Raw genomic sequence first — 6,153 nt, 5'->3', positions numbered from 1 at the left:
ACTACTTGGGTTATGGGTGTGTATGTGTGGTTTTAATATATGGGTGGAGATAAAGGTTGGTGGGAATGACCCTTCTATTGGCTGCAGGCAATGGGGAGTCCAGTTACCTCGCTTGGAGAGGAATGAGAAAGGAGACTCAATGGAAAGGGAATTCCTGTTTTGGAAACACTCTGATAATTAAGTCTTTGAAACAAAAAGTCGTTATTGGAATACTCCTCCACCATGCATGCATCCATTCATCCATATCATCCATTCATTTGTCTATTTTCTTACTCATTCACTCATTCAATTGCTGGCAAATTGCTCGTAGCTTTTCTACTGTTAATCCCCAGAATGAGTTGTCATCTGAGATTGGTTATATTCTGCTCTTCCCTTATTACAGATCTCAGGGACTTGCTTTCCTTTCATTTTAACATTTGGAAATATTTATCATTAAGATTATGAAAGAAATTCATGTTTAATACCAAAGAAATGAAGAATAACTTGAAGAGTATCAAGAAGAAACTAGGAAAAAAAATTTACCACAGCTCCACAACACAAATAAAAAAAACCCCACTGCTAACATTTTTTTTAGTCTCTCTTTTTTTAATAAGCTGAAACGTTGCAATTGTGCTGACTTCATAAGAGCACAAATAATAAATTAGTAGTATATCAGCTTTTGCCTTAGGCTCTGTATTCTTGGGATCCTAGGTAAGGACACATAGCTAATTTAAGCAGAAAAAATAATTTATTAAAGATATTAGGTAGTTCACAGGATATCTTGGAGAGACAGAGAATCAGACTTGGATGCTACACAGTTGAAAACAACATTCATATCATACTACAGGGCTGTTCTCTTAGAGATCTCGTGGCTGCCACCAGTGATAGGTACTGTAAAGTATATCACTGAACCTCTGTCAGCATTATTTCTGCAGCTGGGTAGAGCTGCTCTCACCTTACTGGAGCAGATCGTATGAGATACCTGTTTCTGCACATTGCATCTGAACTGAAGATTTGCAGTAGTGATTCTGAGTGTCATAGACAAATTGTATGCCTGGACTCTGACTGCAGGGACAACTGGGGAAATGAGTTTCTGGCATGGACTCAGAATATGGCAGACTCTCCAAACATAAGAAGAGCTTTAGAAAGTACTAGTGAATCCAAGCATGAAAAATGTCCACAAGTTTCCCCCTGGCTGTGCAACATCAATATACCCTCTTTTCTATTTTCTGAATTTTCAAACAAGATCAACAAGAGCAATGACCAAATGCTCCAACCTAACTTAATGCTACAAACTCTTGAACAAATAAGACCTGATGTACCCTCTCTCTAAAAGCAAGGCAACATAAAATCTCATTGGTCTTTACATCCAATTTCATATCCAGTGCCTTTAGCTTATAGCATTTCTCCTTTAGTTTCATCATGGTACTGTCTTGATTTTTCTATAACATGGACTAAATTATTAAGTAAAACACGATAATATACCTTAGATAAAAGAGTAAGAAAAAAAAGAAGAAAAGAAAATGAAAAAATTAAAACTTTATATATTACAAAGAATGGGAAGAAATTTTGGATGTATACCACAGTCCTCATTTCTGTAAAAGATTATGAGGCAATGATATTTTGATATCCCACTTCCCCACACATTTGATTGGCTGCCAATAGTAACAATACCTACTTTGTTTTTTAATATCACCATTAAAGTGTTAGACTAACCCCTTTTCATATTCAGCATCTAAAGACTGTTCCTGAATCAGTTTTGGCATTTTGTATCCTGGTGATGCACAGAAAATCTTGCCTTTGAACCTCTTTTTTTTCTAAACATGACAGTTTAATTGTTTATTGTATATCAATGCTGCACAATTGTCATTATCAAAGTTAGCTGGAAAATAGCATAGTTACCTGAGGAGGGGCAGGGCAAAATGGAGGTGCTGACAGATAGAGAGTTAATATATTAACTTTGGGGAAAGAGTGACGGAATGTGCCAGACCCAGGCTGGAGAGGGTTAGGGAGGAATCACGCTGTGAAGGCTCATTGGGCAGTGCTGTTTCTTGAAGGTACAGTAGAACCATGATCTCACTCAGGTAGGCCCTGGTGATGAGTAACTGTCTTTGTGAGAACTAATTATTGAGGCCTTAGAAGGATAACGGGCCAATTTAGTCTACAGGGATTCTAGTCTACTCTATGGTATCTTATTTTTCTTGGGAAATTGATAGAGGATAATTTTCTCAGCTGACCCAGATGCCTCATTTGTTAAAAGCTGATACCTTTTTTTTTTGGTAAAGATTTATTTATTTATTTATTTATTTATTTATTTATTTATTTATCGGGGGGGTGGGGAGGGGCAGAGGGAGAGCAGACTCCCCACTGAGCATGGAGCCTGATGTTGGGCTCAATCTCATGACTCAGAGATCATGACCTGAGCCGAAATCAAGAATCGGATGCTTAACTGACTGAGCCACCCAGGTGCCCCATAGAAATGATACTTCTGATGAGAAAATTATCCATGTGCTTTTGGGAGGGGGTGGGATATCGACATTCTCTGGCTTCCACTAAGGTATTACTAAAAAAAAGAACATATACCAATCAAGCAACACAGGTGATCTTTCCAAACACAATCCCCTCCCTCACCTCACCCGCTCCTCCAGCCTGAGCATTTCCAGGTCTTCTCAGTTAGGAGGGATCACTCATTGTGTGAGTCAGGGCTCTTTTTTTTTTTTTTTAATTTCAAAATGCGGTTTTATTAATGCACTTTAGGATAAGTGCCATTCTTATTTTACCTTGTCTGGAAGAAATACTGCCAATTACAGTCACAGGAAATTTTCATTAGACAAAACCTGCATGTATGAGTGTGTGCGGCGGGAGGGGGGTGGTTTGGTTCATTTACATCATACTGCTCATGCCTTGAGTTTATAAATAACATTAAGCAACACTGTTTCCTTCTAAAATTTTCTTTAAGGCAGATCTATTTAGCATCATCTGTGTTATTAATATGTGCAGTGTAGTTTTAGAAAATTTAAATGTTCTAGTTTCTCACTGAAAATAATACATGTGGTCAAGAATAGAAAACAAAAATCTCGTTTCTAGTCCCTCTGCCTGGCCACATTTTAAAAGCACAAGTTTTTCACACACATATATATATATATGACTGTATCAAAACACATTTTAACAGACTTCACAGCTCACTTAAAGCTTCAGTTTACAGTCATTCATATGAAAGATTTCTAATATGGAATGTTCACTTAGAAAGAATTCCTCACTGGGATTCCAGTGTTCTGTATCAGAAATGTAGACGTTCTTCAGTGCAATGCTAGACATTTTACCTCTTCATTTATGTTTTTCTTTCAAGAGTTCTCATTTTACTTTTGGGTCTTCATTTTTGTATGCTTGACTTATTTCTTTTAGTATATTCTCTGGTAAGGCAGGTTGATATCTGTATAAATAACCATATGGACGAAGATGATAAATGAGGTATTCTAACTCATATATAGTTGTAGGATCAACATAGTGAAAAGAAACAGCAAGATCAGAACAGCAACCAGGACCCTCTACAGGAGGATAATAGTTATAATTCCAATACCAAAATGTTCTAGGTAGATAACCCTTGATTAAGTGGTGTTCTGGTACAAAGGGATGAAAAGTTTCTTTTCCAACGGTACTTCTGGAATCTCCCGCTTCTATATTTATAATTTCCATGCATTTGCCCAATGCTAAGTCTTCGATGGAGGAACTATGTGTACATTTGTCTGTTTTAAATGCATCAACAAATCTCTTCAAGGCTTCTTTGCTTAGTACATATCCTGCTCCTCCACTCATGTAGCCCTGCTTTACACAGGGCTTAAATCTTCTTCCAAAGTAAATGGGTTCTTCAGGGTTGTATTTTGAGAGTAGCCATCTCAAATTATCCAGTATAACCTATGTATCATCATCTGCTTTCATAAACCAATCAGCATCTTCTAAATGATGATCATGAACATACTGAAAAGCTTTAATTGTTTTCCAGTATAGTTGGTCTCTGCCTTCTCTGGTTTTTAATCCCACAGCAGGGAAGTCTTTATTTTCTTCTGAACTCATAAACAACACTTTATTACAATGCTGGGCCCATGTAGCTTTGACGTTTTTGGCCTTTTTCTCTAGATTTTGAGGCTCTGTCATAACCCAGCAAAGAATTTTAACCTTTCGATAGAGGTTTTCAGCGATGTCTGTGTTCTCATCTTTATGTTGGCTAGAATCTGCATTGAAGTTCATCTGTCCTTCTAGATGACTTTGTCCATTATCATCTGAGTGCCTAGCATGAGGATCATTATGAAGAATATTAGGCTGGGTATCACTCTGTTATCCCAACAAAATACTAAATAGCTGAGAACATAAAACAAATCCAACTGCTGATCACAAAGGAAGGTTAAAAAATCCAGCCAAGGTTTAGAGGCCATTTCCCGAATGTGTATTTCTGACATCAGCCGCGGCTCACTATCGCCCTTCCTGGGGGGCGGAGAGGGGGACGACTGGAGACTGGCAACCTTAGCTCCTCCCAGTACCCGCAGAAGTGGCTTGCGGCTGCTGGCTGGGGCTGCTCGCTGCTGCCCAGATCATTCCCTGGCGGCGGCGGAGGTGGACCCAGCTCACCCCCCCCCACCCCCCCACCCCCCGCCCCGAGTCAGGGCTCTTTTGTGGACAGGTGATAGAAACTCAAATTGATTAAGTGGGCCAAGAGGTGAACTTGATGGTTCATGAAATTGGAAGGACAGGACTATTACTGATGGTCAGAACCAGAAGCTATAGCACTACTTTTCTCTCAACTTATGTCTGTTTCTCTATAGTTGGTGATTTCCTTCTCTTCCACTGCAAAGAGGTGAAAGCCCAAAAGTTTTCTATCTTCATTTCCATTTGAAAAGTCCTTGGGATGGACTTTGAGTTCTGTCACAGATTTAGGCTTCAACCAAGTACTGTGAGATGAAGTTAGTTCTTATTCAGATTGCACGATTCAGGGTGGGAAGACTATGTTGCCCAAAAGTAGGAAATAGGTGCCTGGGTAGTCATTCCCTAGAAATGGCCCCTGGGAGTTTACTGTGAGTTGGGTGATCTGCATCCAGTCTGTGATTTGTTATCATCTTGTAACTGCTCAGTCCCTGTACATCCTGCTAGAGATGAACCTTACTTAGAAGGCTCCCTTTGTGTACTTGTTGAGTACTTACTGTGTGCCTGGTTTTGGAAGGGATTTGGAGATCCAAATTGATTCAACATGGTCTCTATCCTCAAAGGACACATGCACATGCATTTATAAATGAGGAAGTGCAGACATCATACAGCCATTACTGCAAGGTCCTGATTAATATTTTTAAATTTAACTGTGTAATTAAACTACTGTAATTGTAGCTTCAATTTATTAGAATTTTCCTTTCAGTGTTTCTCTATTTAGTACTCTATAGATCAAACTAGACTCAACTGAGCTTAGAACTGTGGAAGCTGCATGGTTGAATTCTTTACTCCCCCCATAGCCTCAAGAAGCTGTATGTACATGCAACAATCTGTGGGCTAGTTGCCCTGGTAACACGTGTGCATTTTGCCAGACCCTCAGAAAGATGTGATCTCTAATTAACCTTAAAATGAACAGGTTAACAGCAAAGATTTCCTAATAATTCAGAAGAAGAGGCAGAAAATATTCTAGAAAATGTAAATCTGAGGTGACACTTGTAAACCCGCTGAGGTAGTAAAATATTATGGGATTTCATTAGGCTGAGAGACTACAAAGCACCAACATCAGAACAGTAATTGAGTGTATTTTTTCCTCAGTTTGATCCTCACATCTAAATGCTTTAAAGGAAATTAGAAAAAAATGGTTTAAAAATGTATTTAGCCCAACACCTTTAGAGTGGATATTGGAGCAGATGTTAGATCACATTGGAAATGGAATCTACTCTTAAAGAATTATTAATTGCGTGTTTTGACCTGTCTCCTTTCCTGTCTTGGGGGTTCATTTGATTAGATTTCCCCAAATTACTTTATTCTCTAGTGAATAAATTAAAAGTGAATACTTTTTCATGCATGACTCATCATTTTGTATTGTGAAATTGGATGGAAGAAGCATCTTTTTTTCTTCCCAGGTTGGGACATAATTGATACATAATGTATAATTTTATGGCATACAGTGTAATGATTTATTTTGTATATTTT

The 6,153-nt window shown here is 38.4% G+C and overlaps 1 pseudogene; it reads right to left on the bottom strand.

Annotated features, from left to right (window-relative positions):
- Nucleotides 1-3,134: 3,134 nt before the first annotated feature.
- On the bottom strand, nt 3,135-4,595 carry LOC102747805 (glycoprotein-N-acetylgalactosamine 3-beta-galactosyltransferase 1 pseudogene; annotated as a pseudogene).
- Between the last annotated feature and the right edge of the window lie 1,558 nt (nt 4,596-6,153).

This window comes from Leptonychotes weddellii, chromosome 3, assembly GCF_054177405.1.
Source record: "Leptonychotes weddellii isolate Sample4059 chromosome 3, ASM5417740v2, whole genome shotgun sequence".
NCBI lineage: Eukaryota > Metazoa > Chordata > Mammalia > Carnivora > Phocidae > Leptonychotes > Leptonychotes weddellii.
Note: the sequence above shows the minus strand (reverse complement) of the source record. Positions and strands in the feature narration are given on the sequence as shown.